At 38.0% G+C, this 26,169-nt stretch overlaps 1 long non-coding RNA gene across 4 annotated transcripts in view; it reads right to left on the bottom strand.

Annotated features, from left to right (window-relative positions):
- LOC101902249 (uncharacterized) overlaps nucleotides 1–26,169 on the bottom strand; it is a 328,523-nt gene that overhangs the window by 53,127 nt on the left and 249,227 nt on the right. For 3 of the 4 annotated variants that reach the window (XR_009495818.1, XR_009495817.1, XR_001501008.3), the window contains 2 exons: nucleotides 14,357–14,505; nucleotides 5,681–5,819 (listed from right to left, as the gene is read on the bottom strand). This is a non-coding gene — a long non-coding RNA (uncharacterized lncRNA). The remainder of the gene's footprint in view (nucleotides 1–5,680; nucleotides 5,820–14,356; nucleotides 14,506–26,169) is intronic. The other variant, XR_009495819.1, reaches the window with a different exon arrangement.

The raw sequence follows: 26,169 nt of genomic DNA, 5'->3' as shown, positions 1-26,169 counted from the left end.
GTGGTCATCTTTCTCCAGGGCTTTTGCAAACATTTCCTCACAGTTCTTCCTGATTTCACTGCTGCTTTCCCACTGTCTGTCTTATCTTCACTGAGTCTGTTGATGGGGCTTCCTTGGTGGCTCAGAAAGTAAAGAATCTGCCTGCAGTGCAGGAGACCTGGGTTTGATCTCTGGGTTGGGAAGATCCCCTGAAGGAGGGCAAGACTACCCACTTCAGTATTCTTGCCTGGAGAATCCCTATGGACAGAGAAGCCTTGTGGGCTACAGTCCACGGTGTCCCAGAGTTGGACACAGCTGAGCAACTAAGAACAAAGTCTATTGGTGACACTCTTCTCAAAACCTTTCAGTGGCATTGCATCTTTCATAAAATGGAAGGAGATGTCTCTAAGTTCAGTTCAGTCACTCAGTCATGTGCTACTCTTTGTGACCCCCATGCACTGCAGCACGCCAGGCCTCCCTGTCCATCACCAACTCCCAGAGTTTACTCAACCTCATGTCCATTGAGTCGGTGATGCCATCCAACTATCTCGTCTCATCATTCAATATGCCAGCACATTTGGAAAACACAGCAGTGGCCACAGGACTGGAAAAGGTCATTTTTCATTCCAATCCCAAAGAAAGGCAATGCCTAAGAATGCTCAAACTACCACACAATTGCACTCATCTCAATGCTAGTAAAGTAATGCTCAAAATTCTCCAAGCCAGGCTTCAACAGTATGTGAACCATGAACTTTCAGATGGACTTTCACGCTGGATTTAGAAAAGGCAGAGGAACCAGAGATCAAATTGCCAACATCCGTTGGATCATCAAAAAACAAAAGGGTTCCATAAAAACATCTATTTCTGCTTTACTGACTATGCCAAAGCCTTTGACAGTGTAGATGACAACAAACTGTAAAATTCTTAAAGAGACGGGAATACCAGGCCACCTGACCTGCCTCTTGATAAATCTGTGTGCAGATCAGGAAGCAACAGTTAAAACTGCACATAGAACAAAAAACTGGTTCCAAATAGGAAAAGGAGTATGTCAAGCCTGTATATTGCCACCATGCTTATTTAACTTATATGCAGAGTACATCATGAGAAATGCTGAACTGGATAAAGCACAGGCTGGAATCAAGATAGCCGGGAGAAATATCAATAACCTTAGGTATGCAGATGACACCACCCTTATGGCAGAAAGTGAAGAGGAACTAAAGAGCCTCTTGATGAAAGTGAAAGAGGAGAGTGAAAAAGTTGGCTTAAAGCTCAAAATTCAGAAAACGAAGATCATGGCATCTGGTCCCATCACTTCATGGGAAATAGATGGGGAAACAGCGGAAACAGGTGCAGACTTTATTTTGCAGGGCTCCAAAATCACTGCAGATGATGACTGCAGCCATGAAATTAAAAGACATTTACTCCTTGGCATGAAAGTTATGACCAACCTAGATAGCATATTAAAAAGCAGAGACATTACTTTGCCAACAAAGGTCCATCTAGTCAAGGCTATGGTTTTTCCAGTAGTCATGTGTGGATGTGAGAGTTGGACTCTAAAGAAAGCTGAGCACCAAAGAATTGATGCTTTTGAACTGTGGTGTTGGAGAAGACTCTTCAGAGTCCTTTGGACTGCAAGGAGATCCAACCAGTCCATCCTAAAGGAGATCAGTCCTGAATATTCATTGGAAGGACTGGTGTTGAAGCTGAAACTCCAGTACTTTGGCCACCTGATGCAAAGAACTGACTCATTTGAAAAGACTCTGATGCTGGGAAAGATTGAAGGCGGGAGGAGAAGGGCATGACAGATGATGAGATGTCTTTAAAGATCTTACATAATCGGCTTTCCATGCCTGTGCCCTTCATTGGCATAACCCTTCCCCTGTTGCCTGTATTTTTCTTCAAATTTGTTTATTCTCCAGTAATTTAGGTGCCTTTGTGGTTCTCTGTACCTAAAACAGACTTTCCCTAGAAATATGCATTCTTCATCTCTGGCTTCCTTCATGACTTTTGCTCATATGTAAGTATAGAAAGAATTTCACCAACACCATCTGTAAAACAGACATCCCATCACTTCTATCTTACCTGTTTATTTTCCTTCATAGCACTTATCACCATGTGAAATATTATATATTTTTGCATTAATCTGTTTGTTATTCATCTCCTTCCTCCCATGGGTTGGAATCCTTTCAAAACTTATGTAGACCTCTCTCCCTCAGAAATTTGTTATATTCAAAACAGTAATTCCAGTGCCTAAAATATGCCTGGGACAAAATGGGAATTCAGTAAATATTTGTTGACTGAATGATTTGGACTACAAGAGTGATTTTAAAGAGTTATTTTCTATCTTCCTTAGAGTAAGTGTTTATCCTTAAACATTATAGCATTAGATACAATTTTAATTTGACTCAGCATCTAATTCTACCTTCAAACTAACTGGGAGGCAATGGAGGTATAATATATTTAATGATGTTTTATGTTTACATTTTACATCATATTTATAGAAAGTTCTGAAAGAAAGTTCATCAGATCATTAGGAGGAATGTTGGTCAAGTTCTTTAGGGAGATGTGTTATGCAAAGACTACTGGGCGTTTCTTCAAAGGAGAGAGAACTACATGCTCAGCTAAGGTATCAGCATCTTATTAATGAAGGCAAATAGGCGTCCATGCAGTTGAGAAAAGTAAGAATTCGACCTGTGTAAGTTATTTAGTTCTTTGAGTCTCGGTTTTCTAGTATTAATAATATAGGTTACAAGTGTAAAAGTGGATAGAATTTTGTCAGAAATTTATTTTACTTTTTAGATCATACTTTATTTCAGCTTCTCAACATTCTCTGGGAGAGACTGGGTGTTGAGCCCTGAACAAATGAATACGCTTGAGACCCAGGCTTTGTGGAGACAGAAGATTTTGCTGTATTTCTTTATTAATCCCTTCCTCTCCCTCATTCTCTTTTTAAAATTTATTTATTAAGGTATAGTTGCCTCACAAGTTGCGCAAGTTTCTGCTGCACAGGAGAGTGAATCAGCCATTCGTATACACATAACCCCTCCCTTCTGGATTTCCTTCACATCTAGGTCACCACAGAATATCAAGTAGAGTTCCTAGCACTATATGGTAGACTTGCACTGGTTGTCTATTCCATGTATAGCAGTGTATACATGTCAATCTCACTGTTTCAATTTGTCCCACTTCCCCCCTTTCCTGCGTTGGTGTCCATATGTTTGTTCTCTATGTCTGTGTCTCTATTTCTGCTTTGCAAATAGGTTCATCTGTATCATTTTTCTAGATTCTGCATATATGCATTAATAAATAATATTTGTTTTTCTCTTTATGACCTACTTCACTCAGTATGACAGTCTCTAGGTCCATCCATATTTCTGCAAATGACACAATTCTGTTTCTTTGTATGGGTGAGTAATATTCCACTGTATATATGTACCATATTTTCTTTATCCATTCCTCTGTTGATGGATATTTAAGATTGCTTTCATGCCCTGGCTATTGTAATCAATGCTTCAGTGAACACTGAGGGGTGTGTGTCTTTTTAGATTATGGTTTTCTCAGGTTATATGTCCCAGAGTGGGACTGCTAGGTCATATGGTAGTTATATTTTTATTTCAATAACCAAACCTGGAGGAGACCCAGGTGCAGATATTCTGCCAAAATGTAGAATAAAAGCTTTTCTGCTTTTAGTAAAAATCCATGATGTTTGCTGTTCTACGGTATAGAGTGTATGATATAGGAAAGGTAAGAAACTCTCAGTCCTGAAGGATTATGGAAAGGACGAGGGAGAGAATGTGAGAGGATTAAACAAGTCAGTGTGGTTTTAATCTCCTTTCTTTGAAGAGGACCATGTGTTAAATAAGTTCTGGGATGTATCTAGCATGGAAAAATCCCCCTCCCCTTTCTCTTTTTGGAATTCTAGAAGGAGACTGTAACATCTCAGGCAACCCAGTCTAGTTAAGAGTGTGATCTGTCATCAGGCAGGGAGAGGATCTGGTTGGCCTTCACAGCCTCTTAGCTCATGTGTGGGGTGCATGCTGATTGGAAGCCAGTGAGCTTGCCAGATGTTTTCATCCATGCATTAGAAGCTGGGTGGACCTCAGGACACTGGGGTAGGTGGGGGCCTCTGGGCCCACAATTGGGAGAGCTGAAGGGAGTTCAAGCTACCTCCAGAGTGTTGCCAGGCTTCAAATGAAGGACCATGAATGCATCAGACACAGATAGAAACCTCAATAGTCAACAGGTGACAGGAAGTATTGCCATGGAATCCAGTAAATAACAACTAATGCAGATCCAGGGACTAACTCAAGGTCAGTGCATTCTGCCTCCCTCCAAAATCCCAAGGTCACGTCATCCACACACTCCTCTGTTACCTCATCTTAGAGAAAGGCCAGGAGGAGAGAACACGTTACCCCTGCTAGAAATCAGGCCCTACAGCAGCTGTTTATATAATCAGATTGGATTACATTTAAATTGGGCATTCAGTTTTTCATGCTAACCAGGGGATGGAAGGCCTCCAATTAATTATGAAAAATGAATTATATTTTCTCTTTCCTTCTGACATTAAAAAAAAATCATTAGTTTATATTGTGAGTGTAATTGATTTACAATGTTGTGTTACTTTCAGGTTTACAGAAAAGTGTTTCAATTATATATGTATGTATACATATCTACATATATATATATATATATATATATATATGTATCTCCATTCTTTTTTCAGATTCTTTTCCCACATAGGTTATTACAGAATATCTAGTAGAAATTCTTGTGCTATACAGTAGGTCTTATTAATTATCTATTTTACATATATATATATGTATATATATGTATGTATATGTTAACACCAAACTCCCAATTTATCCCTCCTCCAACCTTTCCCCTTTGGTAACCATAAGTTTGCTTTTGAAGTCTATGAGTCTTTTTCTATTTTGTAAATATGTTCATTTGAATTATCTTTTTAGATTCCACCTTTAAGTGATATCATATGGTATTTATCTTATGATTTTTTAAAATCATTACAGAGGATTGTTGAGAGAATTTGAAATAATGTTTATAGCACTTAGGATAGTATTTAATATTAAATAATTGTTAATATTTTGGGCTTCCCTGGTGGCCCTAGTGGTAAAGAACCCACCTGCCAATGCAGGAGATGTAAGAGATGCAGATATGATCCCTGGGTTGAGAAGATTCCCTGAAAGGGGGCATGGCAACCCACTCCAGCATTTTTGCCTGGAGAATCCCATGGATAGAGGAGCCTGGCAGGCTACAGTTTATAGGATTGAACATGACTGAAGTGACTGAGCATATATAGATACCATATTTGTTATTCATTTGTTCTGGATACTTAGTCACTTTCTAAAATCTTACATTAATCACTATTTAATATAGATCGCTCTCTCTCTCTCTTTTTTTTTGGCTGCACCTTGGGGCATGGGGGATCTTAGTTTCCTGAGCAGGGATGGAACCCGTGTCCCCTGCATTGGAAGCACCACAGTCTTAACCACCAGACCACGAGGGAAATCCCATGGATGTGGGCTTTTAAGAAAACATTTTTTATACCAATGTTTCCAAATGTACAGCTAAGCGTCATGCTATCCAATGACAGTATTCCTAAAATTAGTGAGCTGCATTTCTGGATTGATTTCCATAATAATATTTTAAATACATATACCAGTTATTGATCAGAAAATACACATACCCATGATGATAGAGGCAAAGCTTTTTGAGTACTTCTCAAGTGCCATGAACGATTCAAATGTTTCACATGTATCTTCTCCTCAATTCCCACAATTCCGTTGACTAAATACAGTTGTGTTCCTCGTTTTACAGATGGAAACCTGAAGCATAGAGAGATCACGTAACTCTTGTAAGACCACACACTTAATAATTGGCACTGTGTTTTGAGGTTGAGCAGTACAATATTGAGCAATTACTATATTCCAAAAGTAAATGGAATTTTGTACATATTCACCAAAGACCACTTTCTACTTTTGACAAGAGAAAGCAATATTTTAAAATACCCCACTGATAAGGTTTCAACAGATAATCATTTTAATTCACCACTCTGTAGATACTATAGCCCACACAAGTACTTTTGGTATGGACATTTGAAATAGGATTTTGATAAAATATTAACAAAGTTTTATCAGCAGGTTCTTTGCTTTAAAAAAAAATCCACTCATCAGGAGATGTGGTAGATATTACTCCATTAATGTGAGTGAGTGAACCAAATTCCTTATAAAAAGAATTTGAAGGTGCTTTTTTCCCTATGGTGTCAACATCTATAATTCTATTTCTTTATTAAAGGTGATTTGACACAATGAACAAAATTCAAAGCTGTTAGAGCATTAGAGCATAACTGATACATTTCCAAAATGAGAGCACCTTTCTGAATGACTGAGAGGATTTGTATAAAAACGTATGGCTTCATGAGAAAAGGTAATAAAGTCCTCTTGGAATAAGAGTAATTTTCATGGGAAAAAATTGTATCTTTTTCTTAAGCAATTCTGAAAGTAAATTAATTGAAAAAATATTAAGGTCAATTGCCCAATTTATTTTTACAAGGCTTCCAATTTTTCTTTTATCATCAGAGTACTTGAGTGGACATGTGAAAAATTGAAAATTGGGCACAGCAACCTACTCCAGAATTCTTGCCTGGAGAATCCCATGAACGGTGGAGCCTTGGAGGGCTACAGTCCATCGTGCCAGTCACAAAGAGTTGGATAGGGCTGAAGCAACTTAGATTTTTCCAAATCTTACTTTATTTTACCTACAGTATATGATTTAATCATCCAAAAGCCCCTGCTGCTAAGTCGCTTTAGTCGTGTCTGACTCTGTGCGACCCCATGGACGGCAGCCAACCAGGCTCCTCTGTCCCTGGGATTCTCCAGGCAAGAACACTGGAGTGGGTTGCCATTTCCTTCTCCAATGCATGAAAGTGAAAAGTGAAAGTGAAGTCGCTCAGTCTTGTCCGACTCTTAGCGACCCCATGGACTGCAGCCTACCAGGCTCCTCCGTCCATGGGATTTTCCAGGCAAGAGTACTGGAGTGGGGTGCCATTGCCTTCTCCATCAAAAGCCCCAGGAAGGACCTATTTTATAGACAACAAAACTGAGGCACAGAGACTAAGAAATTTGCATAGATGTGATCTAACAGTCTATCGTCTGGCTGTGCAGTTGTCCCACTCAACTGCTATACTACTTTTCCTTAATGGTAGTCATGAATATACTCTTTCTAATATATTTTCAAATTTCCACAATTCTGCCACACACTGAATATTATTTTGTCAAGAATAAAGCCCAGTTTTGCATGATTTTTATAGGCAACATGAAACAGAGCTATCCTGGCTATTTAGTCTATGCTTTTTCAAGAATATCCTGTGTTTGAATTTCCCCTACAGAGATGTAATTTATTTTAATTAGGTCATCTAAATGTCAATTATTTATGTTGACTACAGCAATTCCTAATTTTGGGATTTCACAGGCCTTTACTCTTGCTTGGTACTCAGGGAATCTTCTCTGTTTTGCATAATCTTAATTATATTACTTTGTTGAAGAGATGCAAGAAAAATGACACTCTTCTAGAGTGACTTCTCAATTAAATCAAAGAGATCTGATAAGATTAAAGAAAATGCTGGCAAAGCACTAAGTGGTAGGAAGGAGAGAGACTATCCATGTTAAATAAGTTACTCAGAATAAAGCACAGAATTATATCAGGGTACCATTCGCTTAGCATAATTAGTAGTTTTTGTTACTAACATGCTAAATGATTTATTAGCTGTCAATGAGAAGTTGATGGGCTATAATAATTATTCCAAAATACCATATCTTGATTTATGCAGCAACTGTTATTCCCAAACTCTTTAACCCTATTTAGCCTTCACCATATTTTGATCGAATAAGTAAGACTGTGCATCGTGATTCCAAGTTTAAAGGTAGACACTGAATCATGGAGATGCTAAGTAACCGAAGGGAAATCTCTCAGTGATAAAAGTGAGTCTAGACTTTTTAAGCCTCTAAATTCCTAGCCATTGTTCTATGGCTAAAACCACGGCCCCTGCATAAAAATGTTTTCAAATTGAGAAGAAAATAGAGAAGAAAAAGAGGGAGAGAGAGAGAGAAAAACTAAAAATTGTATTCTTTGCTTTTTTATTTTCCCACACTGGGGAATAGAGTGTCTTTTACAAAAAATAGTGTTGGTTATACATAAAGGAGAACATAAAATGTTTTAATTTCAAACATCGGACTTATTTTCTTTCTTGAGCTATGTGGGAATAAACCCTTACCTTTTTATTAAGCAATTTTTGTTTAAGTAATCTTGTCATATGAAGATGAGCTTATAAATCACAAAAATCTGTGAGCTCCTGCTTGTGAAGATTTTGTACTGTTACACTGTTAAAACAATGTGAACTGTAAAAAGGATTCCTCTAGTTTCTCCAGGTCAAGTACGGTTTGTTAGGAGCACAGAGGCCATGGAATACAGAGGAGTTGATCAGATTTATGAGTCAATGTCTGCGATGCTGCATGGTGCCTAAAAGAATTATATAAGTGCTCCATCTGCTCCTGGGAAGTCATCTGTGAATACTTCCTAATTTTTTCATGACAGTGTGTGTGTTGTATGAATCACAATGAAGTGAATCCCTGTTCACTAACTCTAGCTGTTTTGTGTTTGGGGTGAGCATGTTGTATCACTCAACTGTGTACTCTGGGCTAAAAAGTCCAGGTATTCTAACTGCTTTCCGTGATTCCACAAGATAGAGAAGACATGATTGGTGTGAATTCAAATTAGACCCTAGTTTTTAAAATATCAGTGAAATTTGATTAAATGTAACATGAACATAGACCCCTGATATAGATCTGCCTTTAACCTCCACTGCAAGTTTATGATAGTAACTGTTATTAAATGAAAGAATGTCTCCCCGAAGAAAAGCTATTAAGAAATCTGTAAACTTTTAAAACATGTTTTGCAAAACTAAACTCAAATTCAGCTTAAGCAGTTAGGAAAACACTTAAATGGCAAATTTCTCCATTTCCTTGCTTTCTAAAGAAAAATAACATGAAAAGTATTTATTATTTTCTTAGCTTTATCTGTGTGTTGTTTAGTGGCTAAGTCAATCTGACTCTTCTGTGACCCCATGAACTATAATCCGCCAGGCTCCTCTGTCCTTGGGACTTCCCAGGCAATAATACTGAAATGGGTTGCCATTTATTTGTGTGTGTGTGTGTGTGTGTGCTCGTCGTGTCCGACTCTTTGCAACCCCACAGACTCTAGCCCTCCAGGCTCCTCTGTCCATGGGATTCTCCAGGCAAGAATACTGGAGTGAGTTACCAGTTCCTTCTCCATTTATTTGTGTACTAAGTCAGAATTTTGGATGGAGGTTGAGAAAAGTCTGATCACATAGATAATCATAATGGTCTCCTCAGGATAAAGAATATTTTTAAGCTAGTTTGGTACAAGGAAAATACTGTTTTCTTGATTTCTTGACCAAAATTCTATTTTAAATTTTTCTCAAAAATTTGGTAACTTTTCAAAGGATGTCTGTATTCCAATTATTGATGAAGGAGAGCACAATTTTAGGTTCACAGAAAATTTAGTCTGACATTATCCTTATGTTAATATTTCCAGGGGCTGCCATTCTAATTTTATTTGAATAGCCTTTGGTGCTCAGCTATCTTCACAGTCCAACTCTCACATACATACATGCTGCTGCTGCTGCTAAATCACTTCAGTCCTGTCCAAGTCTGTGCAACCCCATAGATGGCAGCCCACCAGGCTCCCCAGGCCCTGGGATTCTCCAGGCAAGAACACTGGAGTGGGTTGCCAGTTCCTTCTCCAATGACTGAAAGTGAAAAGTGAAAGTGAAGTCGCTCAGTCGTGTCTGACTCTTCACAACCTCATGGACTGCAGCCTACCAGGCTCCTCCGTCCATGGGATTTTCCAGGCAAGAGTACTGGAATGGGTTGCCATTGCCTTCTCTGACATCCATACATGACTACTGGAAAAACCAAATCTTTGATTAGACAGACCTCTATTGGCAAAGTCATGTCTCTGCTTTTTAATATGCTGTCTAGTTTGGTTATAGCTTTTCTTCCAAGGAAAAAGGGTCTTTTAATTTCATGGCTGAAGTCACTTTCTTCAGTGATATTGGAGCCCCCCAAAATAAAGTCTGTCACTGTTTCCATTGCTTCCCATTCTATTAGCCATGAAGTGATGGGATCAGATACCATGATCTTAGTTTTCTGAATGTTGAGTTTTAAGCCAACTTTTTCACTCTCCTCTTTCACTTTCATCAAAAGGCTCGTTAGTTCTTCGCTTTCTGCCATAAAGGTGATGTCATCTCCATATCTGAAGTTATGGATATTTCTCCCAGAAATCTTGATTCCAGCTTGTGCTTCACCCAGTCTGGCATTTCTCATGCTGTACTCTGCATATAAGTTAAATAAGCATGGTGACAATACACAGCCTTGACGTACTCCTTTGAGTCAATATACGTCAATATACTCCTTGACGTACGTCCAGTTCTAACTGTTGCTTCCTGACCTGCATATAGATTTCTCAGGAGATAGGTCAGGTGGTTTGGAATTCCCATCTCTTTCAGAATTTTCCACAGTTTATTGTGATCCACACAGTCAAAGGCTTTGGCATAGCCAATAAATGTTCCAGAAAAATGTCAGAAAATGGGACATTTTTCTGGAACTCTCTTGCTTTTTCAATGATCCAACAGATGTTGGAAATTTGATCTGGTTCCTCTGCCTTTTTAAATCCAGCTTGAAAGTTTGGAAGTTCATGGTTCATGTACTGTTGAAGCCTGGCTTGGAGAATTTTGAGCATTACTTTGCTAGCATGTGAGATGAGAGCAATTGTGCGGTAGTTTGAGCATTCTTTGGCAGTGCCTTTCTTTGGGATTGGAATGAAAACTGACCTTTTCCAGTCCTGTGGCCACTGCTGAATTTTCCAAATTTGCTGGCATATTGAGTGCAGCACTTTCATAGAATCATCTTTTAGGATTTGAAAGAACTCAACTGGAATTATATCACCTCCACTAGCTTTGTTCATAGTAATGCTTCCTAAGGCCCATTTCACTTCACATTCCATGATTTCTGGCTCTAGGTCAGTGATCACACCATCATAATTATCTGGGTCATGAATCTCTCTTTTTTTTTATTTTTGTATAGTTCTTCTGTGTATTCTTGCCACCTCTTCTTAATATCTTCTGCTTTTGTAAGGTCCATGCCATTTCTGTCCTTTAGTGAGCCCATCTTTGCATGAAATGTTCCCGTGGTATCTCTAATTTTATTGGAGAGATCTCTAGTCTTTTCCATTCCATTGTTTTCCTCTATTTCTTTACACTGATGATTGAGGAAGTCTTTCTTATCTTTCCTTGTTATTCTTTGGAACTTTGCATTCACATGGGTATATCTTTCCTTTTCTTCTTTGCCTTTAGCTTCTCTTCTTCTCTCAGCTACTTGTAAGGCCGCCTCAGACCATCATTTTGCCTTTTTGCATTTCTTTTTCTTGGGGATGATCTTGATCACTGCCTCCTGTTACAGTGTCACAAACCTCTGTCCATAGTCTTCAGGCACTCTGTCTATCAGATCTAATCCCTTGAAGCTATTTCTCACTTCCACTGTATACTCGTAAGGGATTTGATTTAGGTCATAACTGAATGGTCTAGTGGTCTTCCCTACTTTCTTCAATTTAAGTCTGAATTTGTCAATAAGGAGTTCATGATCTGAGACACAGTCAGCTCCTGGTATTGTTTATACTGACTAAATAGAGTTTCTCCATCTTTGGCTGCAAAGAATATAATCAGTCTTATTTTGGTATTGACCATCTGGTGATGTCCATGTGTAGAGTGTTCTCTTGTGTTATTGGAAGAGGTTGTTTGCTATGACCAGTGTGTTCTCTTGGAAAAACTCTATTAGCCTTTGCTCTGCTTCATTCTGTACTCCAAGGCCAAATTTGCCTGTTACTCCAGGTGTTTCTTGACTTCCTACTTTTGCATTCCAGTCCCCTGTAATGAAAAGGACACCTTTTTTGGGGTGTTATTTCTTGAAGGTCTTGTAGATCTTCATAGAACTGTTCAACTTCTTCAGCATTACTGGTTGGGGCATAGACTTGGATTGCTGTGATATTGAATGATTTGCCTTGGAAATGAACAGAGATCATTCTGTAATTTTTGAGACTGCATCCAAGTACTTTATTTCGGACTCTTTTTTACTATGATGGCTACTCCATTTCTTATAAGTGATTCTCGCCCAGAGTAGTAGATATAATGCTCATTGAGTTAAACTCACCCATTCCAGTCCATTTTAGTTGGCTGATTTCTAAAATATTTATGTTCACTCTTGCCATCTCCTGTTTGGCCACATCCAATTTGCCTTGATTCATGGATCTAACATTCTAGGCTCCTATGCAATATTGCTCTTTACAACATCAAACTTTACTTCCATCACCAGTAACATCCACAACTGTGTGTCATTTTTGCTTTGGTTCCATCTCTTCATTCTTTCTGGAGTTATTTCTCCCCTGATCTCCAGTAACCTATTTGGCACCACCAACCTGAGTAGTTCATCTTTCAGTGTCTTACCTTTTTGCCTTTTCATACTGTTCATGGGGTTCTCAAGGCCAGAATACTGAAGTGGTTGCCATTCCCTTCTCCAGTGGACCACATTTTGTCAGAACTCTCCAGCATGACCTATCCATCTTGGGTGGCCCTACATGGCATGGCTCATCATTTCATTGAGTTAGACAAGGCTGCAGTCCGTGTGATTAGGTTGGTTAGTTTTCTGTGATTGTGGTTTTCATTCTTTCTGCCCTCTGATGGAGAATAAGAGGCTTATGGAAGCTTCCTGATGGGAGAGACTGACTAAGGGGGAAACTGGGTCTTGTTCTGACGGGCGAGGCCTTGCTCAGTAGATCTTTAATCCAATTTTCTGTTATTTGACCTGAGGCCAAACTATGGTGGAGGTAATGAAGGAAGACCTTCAACAGGCACTATGCATGCATTGTTGCATGCAGTGCCCCAACCCTGCAGCAGGCCACCACCGACCCATGTGTCTGCTGGAGATGCTTGAACACTCATGGGCAAGTCTCTTTTGGAGTTACTGCTCCTTTTTCCTGGGTCCTGGAGTGTGCAAGGTTTTGTTTGTGTCCTGCAAGAGTCTGTTTCCCAGTCCTGTGTAAGTTCTGGCGGCTCCATGGTGGGTTAATGGTGACCTCCCCAAGAGGGTTTATGCTATACCAAGATCTACTGCACCCAGAGCCCCTGCCCCTACAACAGTCCACTGCTGACCCGTACCTCCTCAGGAGACACTCAAACACAGTTCTGTCTTAGTCTCTGTGGGCTATCTGGGTCCTGGTGTGCACAAGGTTTCTTTGAGCCATCTGACCATCTCTGGCCAGTATGGGGTTTGATTCTAAATGTGATTTTGCCCCACCTACCATCTTGCTGTGACTTCTCTGCCCTTGGACATAGGGTATCTTCTCCAAGTCGCTCCATTGCCATGCAGCCATGACTCCAGCCATATAAGAAGTGTTCAGTTCAGTTCAGTCTCTCAGTTGTGTCTGACTCTTTGCGACCCCATGAATTGCATCATGCCAAGCCTCCCTGTCCATCACCAACTCCTGGAGTTTACCCAAACTCATGTCCATTGAGTTGGGGAAGTGTTAGTTTCCAAATATTAGACAATATATAGCTTAGAACTCTGATCCTTGTAAGTGAGAAACATCTCTGAGGAGTAGTTTCAAACTGTGGTACAGAGAAGCCAAGCTCAAACACACAGCAGTGATGGTGCTAAAGAGGGTGAAATTCATGGGGCAAGTGTGCTATGTGAAGGCAGGTGTTCAGAGGAGCAACATCTTCTTGAGCCTATGGGTAAACATTAGGTCAAACATGTGATATTCTACCATCTGAATCATCAACTAGTCATGATCTTTTTGCAATAGATACAGCAAAGATCCCTGATCATGGATCACTGTAACAAACAAAATAATAGTAAAAGGTTTGCAATATTGTGAGAAGTACTAAAATGTGACACAGAGAGGTCAGGTGAACAAATGCTGGTGGAAAAACAGTGCTGATAGTATTGCTGAATGCCACAAATCTTCAATTTGTAAAAAACTGCAGTATTTGTGAAGTGTGAGAAAGTGAAGTATAATAAAACGACTTATGTGGCCTCCTTGTGCAAGTGATTTATTGGGTGAACACTTTAGAGAAAGAAGAAAGAGGACAGTGAGGAAGGTCTTCAGGTGAAATCCAGCCTGAGTATAATTATTTGGAAGTCTCTGGAGCATGAATGAAAAAGCAGAATATATCAATCCCCTCGCACATATCCTGAAGCAAGAGACTGGAACTTTTGCAAGACTTTTGTACCTTCTTACAGCAATCAGGTATTGGCTATGACTTCCCTTGAGAGAAGATAGGAATAAATTCCAGGCACTCCTGGAGAGGTGATAATCCTCAGAGAAGTTTGCAGATGTGGGCAGCAGTACTCTTAGCAACTGGATAATGGTCACATCAACCTGGTAAAAGGAATTCAAATGTGTATGGGTAAATCATCAATAGTAATTTCTATAGTCTAAACCTTAAGCTACTCATATGCACTCACTTCTTACAGTAAATCTACTCTATCCTGTTGCAGGTTCTCCTAGTTTCTTATTGGTTACAATTTCTAGGAGTCCTTAAAAGAGTGGTGTTAATAGGATAAACAATGACATCCTTTGCTGCATTTGGACCCAAGGATATAACTGATAGACATCCTGTCCTTTTATTCACACACATTTCAGTTCAGTTCAGTTCAGTCACTCAGTCGTGTCTGACTTTTTGCGACCCAATGAATTGCAGCACGCCAGGCCTCCCTGTCCATCACCAACTCCCGGAGTTCACTCAAACTCATGTCCATCGAGTTGGTGATGCCATCCAGCCATCTCATCCTCTGTCGTCCCCTTCTCCTCCTGCCCCCAATCCCTCCCAGCATCAGAGTCTTTTCCAATGAATCAACTCTTGGCATGAGGTGGCCAAAGTATTGGAGTTTCAGCTTCAACATCAGTCCTTCCAAAGAACACCCAGGACTGATCTCCTTTAGGGTGGACTGGTTGGATCTCCTTGCAGTCCAAGGGACTCTCAAGAGTCTTCTCCAACACCACAGTTCAAAAGCATCAATTTTTCAGCACTCAGCTTTCTTCACAGACCAACTCTCACATCCGTACATGACGACTGGAAAATCCATAACCTTGACTAGATGGACCTTTGTTGGCAAAGTAATGTCTCTACTTTTGAATATGCTATCTAGGTTGGTCATAACTTTCCTTCCAAGGAGTAAGCGTCTTAATTTCATGGCTGCAATCACCATCTGCAGTGATTTTGGAGCCCCAAAAAATAAAGTGTGTCACTGTTTCCCTATCTATTTCCCATGAACTGATGGGACCAGATGCCATGATCTTAGTTTCCTGAATGTTGAGCCTTAAGCCACCTTTTTGACTCTCCTCTTTCACTTTCATCAAGAGGCTTTTTAGTTCCTCTTCACTTTCACCCATAAGGGTGGTGTCATCTGTATATCTGAGGTTATTGGCATTTCTCCCAGCAATCTTGATTCCAGCTGGTTCTTCTTCCAGCCCAGCATTTCTCATGATGTACTCTGCATATAAGTTAAATAATCAGGGTGACAATATACAGCCTTGACGTACTCCTTCATATCCATTTACATTCCCTTTACTGTCAGCTAACACCAGACGGTCTGTGTGCCTTCCCTCATGAGGTAATACATTTGGGCATCTCAGTAGAACTTCCAAATACTGTACAAATAAAATTTTTGAAAAGCTAAAAACATCTATCATTCAAATGTGAAGTAAGCACATATTAAAAATTTATATTATGAACTAATGTTAAAAAATGTTAAAGCTGATGTTACTTCAGTATTTACTCATCATCTTCCTTTTTGTTTCCAAACCTTCCATTCCTATTTGTGCAATATGCTGTCAAATCCATCCACTTAAGTATTAGTTTCAATTGACTACTTCTCAGTTTTTTTTTTTTTTTTTTCTCTTTCTGTGTATTCTAATGCTGGGCAAAATTCTCTGTATATTTCTCTATTACCTTGTTCATAATTATTCTAAACTTCCTCTATGATGCATAAAACATTTAGATAATTTATAGATATGATTTTTTTTAAATTTTATTTTATTTTTAAACTTTACATAATTGCACTAGTTTTGCCAAATATCAAAATGAATCTGCCACAGGCATACATGTGTTCCCCATCCTGAACCCTCCATATGTTTTAAAGTCTGTCTTTTCTCCCGGGTTTTAGTAATTTTTTCCTATTTCCTTGCATACATGGACACTTTGTAGTGAATGTTGGACAATGAGCATGAAACATTGTAGAGGTAATGGATGAGTCCATCTCCTTTCAGAGGTAGTTCAAGCTTCCAGAAAGTTAACAAAATATGAGCCTATCAACTTAACCTGCCCATTTCAGAAGTTTCAACTGCAAGCTTGAAATATTTATTATGGCGGTTACTTTTTGATGGTTCTTTATTCAAATATTGGTTTCTTCAGTTTCATAAAACTATCCAAAAAAAAAAAAACTTCCTTGCATTTTTAGTTTCTTAGCAGCTACATTTTGGTTGACAAAGGAAAAAAAAAGGAGTTATCTTTGCATTTTGTAGCATCATAGAAAAGAAACATAATTTGAAAGGTGAGATCAAGATGGCAAAGTATGAAGACCCTGAGATCACCTCCAGCCACAAACACATCAAAACTACAGCTACATATATTCTCTTTCTTGCTTCTGTTTGTCATGGATATTTGTCATGTAACTAGTAGTTTTTCTTATTAGAAATCTTAGGGGAGGCAGTGACCACTTGCTTCTACTCAAAGTTACCAGATTAATACAATAAGATCAGGCATAAAACCATAATTTGAAAAGAGACATGCACCTTACTGAAGCACTACTTAAAATAACCAAGATATGGAAGCAACCTAAAAGACAATAGACAGATGAATGGGTAAAGAAGATGTAATATTACTCAGCTAGAAAGCAGAAAGGAATAATGCCACTTGCAGCAACATAGATGGGCCTAGAAATTATCATGCTAAGTGAAGTAAATCAGAGAGAGAAAGACACATATCTTATGATAGCATTTATATGTGAATAGAAAAAATAATACAAATGAACTTATTTACAAAACAGAAGACTCAAAACTTTGAAAACAAAGTTATGGTGACCAAAGAGGAAAGGCTACAGGAAGGGATAAATTACAAGGTTAAGATTAACATATGTGCTTATTATTCATAAAACAGATAATCAATGTAGACCTAACACAATACCCTGTATTATGTAGCACAGGGACCTATACTCAGTACTCAGTAATAACCTATATGGGAAAAGAATCTGAAAAATAATAGACATATAAATATGTATAACTGAATCACTTTACTGTACACCTGAAACTAACAGAATAATGTAATTCAAAAGTACTTCAATATAATATAAAAAATTAAAAATAATAATCAGTTCAGTTCACTGGCTCATTTTTGTCTGACTGTTTGCAACTCCGTGGACTGCAGCATGCCAGGCTTCTCTATCCATCAGCAACGCCCAGAGCTTGCTCAAACTCAAGTCCATTGAGTCAGTGATGCCATCCAACCATCTCATTCTCTGTAGTCCCCTTCTCCTCCTGCCTTCAATCTTTCCCAGCATCAGGGTCTTTCCCAGTGAGTCAGTTCTTTGCATCAGGTGGCCAAAGTGTTGGAGTTTCAGCTTCAACACCAGTCCTTTCAATGAATATTTAGGACTGATTTCCTTTAGGATGGACTGGTTGGATCACCTTGCAGTCCAAGGGACTCTCAAGAGTCTTCTACAACACCACAGTTCAAAAGCATCAATTTCAGTGCTCAGGTTTCTTTTTAGTCCAACTCTCATATCCATACATGACTACTGGAAAAACCAAAGCTTTGACTAGATGGACCTTTTCTGGCAAAGTAATGTCTCTGCTTTTTAATATGCTGTCTAGTTTGGTTATAACTTTTCTTCCAAGGAACAAGGGTCTTTTAATTTCATGGCTGCAGTCACCATCTGCAATGAATTTGGACCGCAAAGAAAATATAGTCTCTCACTATTTCCATTGTTTCCCCATCTATTTGCCATGAAGTGATGGGACCAGCTGCCATGATCTCAGTTTTTGAAAGTTGAGTTTTAAGCCAACCAACTTTTTCACTCTCCTCTTTCACTTTCATCAGGAGGCTCTTTAGTTCTTCTTCACTTTCTGCCTAAGTGGGGTGTCATCTGAGTATCTGAGGTTATTGATATTTCTTCTAACAATTTTGATTACAGCTTGTGCTTCATCCAGCCCGGCATTTCTCATGATTTACTCTGCATATAAGTTAAATAAGCTTGGTGACAATATACAGCTTTGATGTACTCTTTTCCTGCTTTGGAACCAGTCTGTTGTTCCACGTCTGGTTCTACAGTTGCTTCTTGACCTGCATACAGATTTCTCAAAATGTAGGTCAGGTGGTCTGGTGTTCCCATCTCTTGAATAATTTTCTACAGTTTGTTGTGATCTACACAGTCAAAGGCTTTGGCATAATCAATAAAGCAGTAGTAGATGTTTTTATTGAATTCATAAGATAAATAAGAATAAATGACAACTAAATGGACTGGATAGGAAGAAACAAAACCCTCCTTATATATAGTTGTTATGATTGTTTAGATAGAAAATCTAAGAAAATCTATAGATAATTCTTTGAATTAATGATGTTCAGAAGCTTTACAGGAAACAAATTGGTATACAAAAATTGATAGTTTTTCTATACTTAGAAACAGTAAATTAAAAATGGAATTTTTAAAAATATAAATTTATTTATTTTAATTGGAGGCTAATTACAATATAATTTTAATAAAGATGCCATTTACAATAGCAATAAAAGCAATTAAGTACAAAAGAATAAATCTAATATATGCTGTTTAAAACTTTAAAATATAACACTATTATAGAACTAAACAAAAGATCTAGAAAAAGAGGAATGTGTTCCTGTTTGTTCATATGTAGGCAGAGTAAATATTTTAAAGATAACAATTCTCAAATTAATCTATATATTCAATGCAATTTCATTTAAAATGCTAAATGTGATTAAAAAAAAAATCTGAACACGAAAAACAGACTCTAATGCTTGCATGAAAGTATAAAGGGCCAAGAGATGATTGTAAAAAAGTTAAATCATTTGGTGAAGCATTCAAAGACTTGTGCTTATCCTTGTACTTATTATGCAAGTGATAATGTACCATTAAGAATAAAAGTCACTGTAGACTTTGGATAACTTTTTTTTCAGATTAAAAAATCCCATTGTATTTCTAGTTTGCTATTGTTTAATCATAAAAGGATGTTCAATTTTGTCATAATGTTGGACTTCTATAGAGGAGATTATAAGCTTTTTATTTTTCTCCTTAGTATGGTGAATAAGTTTTGTGTCATTAACCTTTCTTGATAAATTCTGCCTTCTTATAATTTTTAAAATAATGGATAGATGCAGTTTACTAGTTTTACTACAGGATTTTTTCAGCTAGTTTATGAAGTGAGATTTGCCTATACTTTTCCTTCTAGTATAGAATTCATGTAGACTTTGGGGAGGACTTTCTTGTTTTTCACCTTTCTGGAATGGTGCTTATGAAGCAGAAATGGATGCTTTATTCCCTCAAAGACGGACAGGATTCACCTATAACCTTCTGGATTTGATTTATGGGGCTTCCCCGATAGCTCATTTGGTAAAGAATCTGCCTGCAATGCAGGACACCCTGGTTTGATTCCTGGGTTGTGGACATTTGCTGGAGAAGGGATAGACTACTCACTTTAATATTCTTTGGCTTCCCTGGTGGCTCAGCCGGTAAAGGATCCTTCTGCAATGCAGGAGACCTGGGTTTGATCCCTGAGTTGGGAAGATCCCCTGGAGAAGGGAACATCTACCCACTCCAGTATTCTGGCCTGGAGAATACTGTTTAGTATTTGACTGTTTAGTCCATGGGGTCACAAAGAATCAGATATGACTGAGTGACTTTCACTTTCAATATAAAATAAAAAATTAAAAAATAAGAATAAATGACAACTAAATGGACTGGATAGGAAGAAACAAAACCCTCCTTATATATATATGTTATGATTGTTTAAACAGAAAATCTAGGAAAATCTATAGATAATCCTTTGAATTAATGATGTTCAAACATTTCACTGGAAATAAATTAGTATACAAAAATCAATAGTTTTTTTATACTCAGAAACTGTAAATTAAAAATGGAATTGTAATGAATATTCCATTTACAATAGCAATAATTAGTAACTTGAAAGGGGACATCAAATTTTTCTATACTCGGAAATTTACTGATTTTAAGTTACTGATTCTATTTCTTTAAGAATCTTAGATCTCTTTAATGATTAATGGATTTAGGTGATTCCACATCTCCAAGCCTTTAATTCCAACATGACTCTTGACAGTTACTTTACTAATACCATTTTCATCTTCTCCAGCTCCTGAAACAACCTCACTGTACCCTCTGGAGGAGGGTTGTACCCAACCTCACTGTACTCTCTTCCTGGAGGAGGAAATGTCAACCTATTTGAGTATTCTTGGCTGGAGTATCCCATGGACAGAGGAGCCTGATGGGCTATAGTCCAGGAGTCACAAAGAGTCAGACATGACTGAGCAACTAACATGTACCTTCTGGAAATCAGTCAGTATTTAGCAAAATCTCCTAAATCTTCAATTAATGCTCTGAACATTCCTTCCCACTCTTGCTCTACCTAATACCTGGCTGGTCTCTCTTCAACACTCTCAAGTTTTTCTAATACTTTATCCAGAACCTCAAACCCTAAAATAACCCACTGCTCTCTCTGGAAGTCACCATTACTAATTTGTTCTTCAACGTATTTTTCCTGACTGGCCCCTGGAATACTCCCTCTTGTATAGCCCTCTTAAACAATCTTTCCTTTATTCCTCATACTCTTGTGCCTAGAAGTGGTATAGAAACATTTTTCAGTCTCTACTGATGCTTTTAGAGCATTCTGTTTACCCTTAGTGTCACTAAAATTTAAGAAATCTCATACCCTCAATATATACTGCACACTTTCTAAGATGTATCAAAATGAGTGGTGGTGTAGTCTTCTCCAGCTCCAGGTAATTAAGGTATTTATGGTCTGTAGAGAATTTAAAAAAAAAACAAAACTATAATAAAACAAACAAACAGAAATCCAGTATGTCTTTTATTACCACCATGCTCCTGTAATTCTAAATAATAGTTAAAGCCTTGGGTATATCATTGCACACTATTCTTTCTTTCTGTAGGCATCTACCAACTCCTAGGCTACTTCTTTCATTAACTTGAAGATTTCAGCTTCTAGCTCAATGTCAGTCTCTCCGACTCAACACTTGTATTCATTTTTTTTTTTTTTTTTTGAGATTTCATCATTCAAGTGGGGAAATCTTTCAATACATTCTCAATTTGATCTCTACTTCAGTGATCTTAGAGACTTCCCTGGTGGCTCAGATGATAAAGCGTTTGCCTGCAATGTAGGAGACCCAGGTTCAATCCCTGGGTTGGGAAGATCTCCTGGAGAAGGAAATGGCAACCCACTCAGGTATTCTTGCCTGGAAAATCCCATGGACAGAGGAGCCTGGTAGGCTACAGTCCATGGGGTCGCAAAGAGTTGGGCATGACTGAGCGACTTCATTTTCTTTCAGTGATCTTGTCTCCCATCCCACTTCAGCAATCCAATTCCAACAGATAGCTACACTGTTTCCTTACTAGCAGTGGCAATATTTCCATAATCTTAATTTCAAACATCCCACCCTCTCCTAACTATATCCTGTTTCCAACTCCTTATAACAATTTCATCCCATCATACTACTTTTGAGTTGTCCTTCATGTGCCTTGCTTCCTCAACTTTAAATTTGTAGCCCACTTTCCTTCTATATAAGATGAACAGAGGAGATAATTCCTAAAGAAGAAACCCTTAACTGACAAGGCATGGGATATCCCAGTGTCCCTGTCCTTCAGTGTAACAATTCTGATGTCCATTTTCCCAGTGACCCTTGGAAGGTCCCAGAGAGACTAAAGATGGTTTTGTAGACTCTGACAAAGTCTACATATATAAAGTTATAACTTTATAATTATAATAAAGTTATAAAAGGAATTAGATTTTAGAGGTAAGGACAAATATGGGAGGAGGATTGTTTGGCAAGAGTTGTGTTGTGAGTTTTACTCACCTCGCATCTAGAGAGAAGACTTAAATGATTTCTTGGAGAACTTAATATGCATCTCCCAAATGTGGTCAACCCAGTGGATCAGTGTTGGTCTCCTACTTGGGAGACATGACGTGGTTAGTTGCCCAGAAGGTGGCAATGATGATAAAGTTTGCTGTTGTGTAGAGGTTGACCTGCCTGCCCCAAGTCTGTGTATAGTAATAGTATGTGTGTCTTCTGTGTACAATATGGGCCATGCCAACCCATACAAACACATGCACAGAATGAGAAAGGGAAAGACAAAGAGAGAGAAAGGCACCATTGGATTTTCTGAGTCCTGTCCAGGAATATTACTCATGGGAAGAAAGAAACCTTAGGGAAAAAATTATGTAAAGTTTCTTATAAGCCAAAATGAGGAGCTTGCCTTTACTGTACAAAGGGACATTAATTAAGAGATCTCCAAAAAGCCTAACAAATGCACAGTTGACTGTATATACAAGCCAGGTCTGGGGAGCAGAATCTTTCTTCTTTCACCTTTTCTCCTTCCCCAGTTGTCCTCAAGAAATGTAATCAGACCCCTGTTGGGTGAGATGAGAGGAGGGTTGAAGCATAAGGCAGGAAAAGATAGAGGGATCATAATAACTCTTTTACTTGACTTTCTGCTTTATATGGGTCCAGGTAGAGTACTTCAGAGAAGATTTAACTTCAAGCCAAGTCCAGAATTTCTACTGATTTTAAAACCAGATATTTCAATAACTGCACTGAAATTGATTTGAAATTGATTTGTTATTTAACCATAGGACTTTTCGTTGCCTAAGATGGATCAAGAAAGTTAGGTACCCTTGGAGTTTTCATCCAGGAGCAGGTAAGAATATTTTCCAACTAAATATGTTTTAGAGAGTTGTTGAGAGAGAGAGAGAGAGAAAAACAAACAAACAAAAAAAAAACACATTGTTTTACTCCTATACCCAGGAGTCTTGCTTGTTTAATGTATCTGTAACACATACATTGTACTTGTTTGTAAGAGTGTGGTTCAGGTTTTAACTTCCAATCTTTCCTCCCCTGTGGATTGATACAAACTTCAACAATATTGACTAAAGGAAAAAATATGGTCTTTTTTTGTTGTTCTAGTAATATTTCTATTTCTGTTCTGGTTTTTATTTGCTGATCTTTTGTCTTGACAAATACAGAAGCATCAAGGTCAGAGGGATGGACTTGTATGGGCATTTTATCATATTCCTTCATGAGGCCCTGTTGCCTAGTTGATGTATCTGCCCTGTGTTATATGGGATGCTCCTGGCATGATGTGAGCATCGGATTTACTGAACCGCCCTGGGCCCTCTCAGAGGAGAAATGGTTATGAGCCAGACTTTAGGGATTTGCTCACAACAAACTCCTTATTTCTTTCTAGAAGTGTAGGCTCTTGGGGAGTAAAGCAACCACCCTGAGCAAGAAAGTTGGATGATAATGGTCTCCACTATAAGAAAGGGGAAAAGGATGCTGAGAGAAAGATTTGACAGTGTGGTACCACGTTGCACCACAATTACTGGATTTTTCAGCAGGTTTGCAGAATTAAGTAACATTCTGAATGATAGGATCTGTGTAATGTTTTGGCTGCCAGGAGTAAGCTATGAGCTTAGTTTAGTCCTTATCCCTTGGAAGAGGTGAAAAGTCCTGCATTAGAGTAAATTTCAAGAATCTGCCAAAGCAGTAGGAAACAGTTGGAAAAGAAAGACAGGCCATGGCAAGAAAGCTGCTACTAATTTCACATTTACTGAGCCCCTCACATGGAAAAAGTTGATCCTGATACTCTTTTTGGCAAATAAAGACTGTGAGGATTTTTAGATTTGCATACTTAATCTAAATAGGGGTGGGCTGGAGTATGATTAAAATTATTGGACTTGGTATCCTCTAGTTAATACCCATTCTCAAACTTGATATGTCAGTAGCAGGTGAGACCACACAAGCAAAACCTGCTTTTAAGTTTAATTATATCAATAGAGTCGCAAGCATCATTTTTGCATATTCAGGACTGATAGTTAATGGGTTTTTCCTATATTAACCATTTAAGTAAGATAATTATTTGCCATTCTGTGACATTTAATTATAATGCTATGACTGATCTCCATCGTTTGAAGGGAAAAATTGCTTTCTATGTCATTTAGGATTTGTATGAACACATTTAAACTGCAGAAAAGATTGCTTGGAAAAACGCAGAGGTGGCTCCCAAGAGCTCTTGATTACCTTCTGTATCGAGATCATTTTTTAAAAAAATCGGCTGTATTATTGTAGCATAATTTCAAGGTGACCACCTGTCAAGGAACTTATGGGAAAAAAAGGCTCTGTCTTATTTGTGCATTTATTTTTATAAACATTTCTAATTTTCCAGAGGGTATTATAGGCTAAATTTTAATGGGGTTGTAATAGTTAGCAATGAGTAAATAACATGAATTCTCAGTTGATGTAAATTTCATGCCAGGTTTGAATGATGAAGGCAAAAGCTATCATTGAGACTGGAAACACATTTATTAGCAGATGTTCAGTTGTACAGAAGAGGTGTACATGCATAACAAAGCTTGCCCGCTTTGTACTGAGAACTCTCAATTTCTTCTCTTCCCAGGAAGTGCATTGTATTCTGGACTGGTTGAGTCATAATTAAGCTGCACTAAGAAAACATTCAAGTGACAATGATTTGCAAATGATCAAATTATTGTGGGCTTTGCTTAGGGCTTCACCAGCTGGAGTGCTTTCTCTGTTATAACCATATGTCTGTTAATAAATTTGATTCAAATGCAAAACAATTACAGATATTTTAGAGACTGGGCAGAACAATTACAAACAAATAAGGTTGTTCTGAGGACTCGGTCTTAAAGTGAATGAAGAAACCAAGATAATGATGCCAAATGCTACTTGGAGAATGATTACAAATGCGACAAAGTGGTTAGCAGGTTTGAAATCTAATTGTCTCAGATATTGTGTCCACCATCACACAGGATGGCTTGATGAAATGGGAGGTCAAACGCAGCAGGAGCTGGGTAAGTTTCAAAGGAATTCCCCTGTTCTCTTCCTGAGTTTACTTCATAAATGTTTCAATGAAAACGGAGAGGAACGATCATTAGCAAAGTGGAATTACAGAATAAATCACTGGAAGCAAAAACTGCACTTGATTTGAACAAGAGTAGCAGTCTTGGTAAAGGTAAATATGAACAAAGGGAATTTTTAGAGTTATTCTTTCAAAATGAGTGATGTTTGTGAGAGAGAAAAGGCTTCATCTTCCTAGGAATTTATTAATTTCCTTCTTTTTAAAAAATTTTCTCTTTGAGCTCTTTGAAATACATTATTTGCAATATTCCACTTGTCTCCCAGTTTATATTATCTGAGAGAGTTAGCTACGGTTCTGGACCATCTTTTTAAATTCATGATCTTACTAAAAAGGATGTTACTGAAACTGCTGACCGCTCCCATCCTCACATCTGACAACAACACTCTTCTGACAGCTGTATTAGCAAAACTGTAGATCTAGTAAAGAACACATTAATATGGAAAGGTCAGTACATGTCAGAAATGGTAAAGTGTAGGTAACTGATAAAAAAATACAAATCGGGAACTTCTTTGGGGAAGGCAAAATGCATGTTGACTGGTTCAATATACTTGAATTTCTGAAAATTTGTTTAATGGCAAATCCCCTCTTTGAGGGGAAACTTCTGCTTCTTCCTTCCTTCTCACAAACTGATTTATTTTTTCCTCAGATTTCTTTTTACAGTAATGTTCATATCTTCTCTTTGTAGAAAAACAACAAGGTTTCTGGAAGGATCTGTTATTGTTTATTCAGTAACTTGAATTTTTTGAGAGGTAAATAAACATATGAAGGAAGACACAGTTTATAAATATTAAAAAAAATGAGTTCTATTTTTAAAAACAGCAGTGTGTACAGGTATATAAAACCATGGAAA

The sequence above is a fragment of the Bos taurus genome, chromosome 9 (assembly GCF_002263795.3).
Source record: "Bos taurus isolate L1 Dominette 01449 registration number 42190680 breed Hereford chromosome 9, ARS-UCD2.0, whole genome shotgun sequence".
In the NCBI taxonomy this organism is placed as follows: domain Eukaryota; kingdom Metazoa; phylum Chordata; class Mammalia; order Artiodactyla; family Bovidae; genus Bos; species Bos taurus.
The sequence above is the reverse complement of the archived record's forward strand: the minus strand, read 5'-3'. Positions and strand labels throughout refer to the sequence as shown.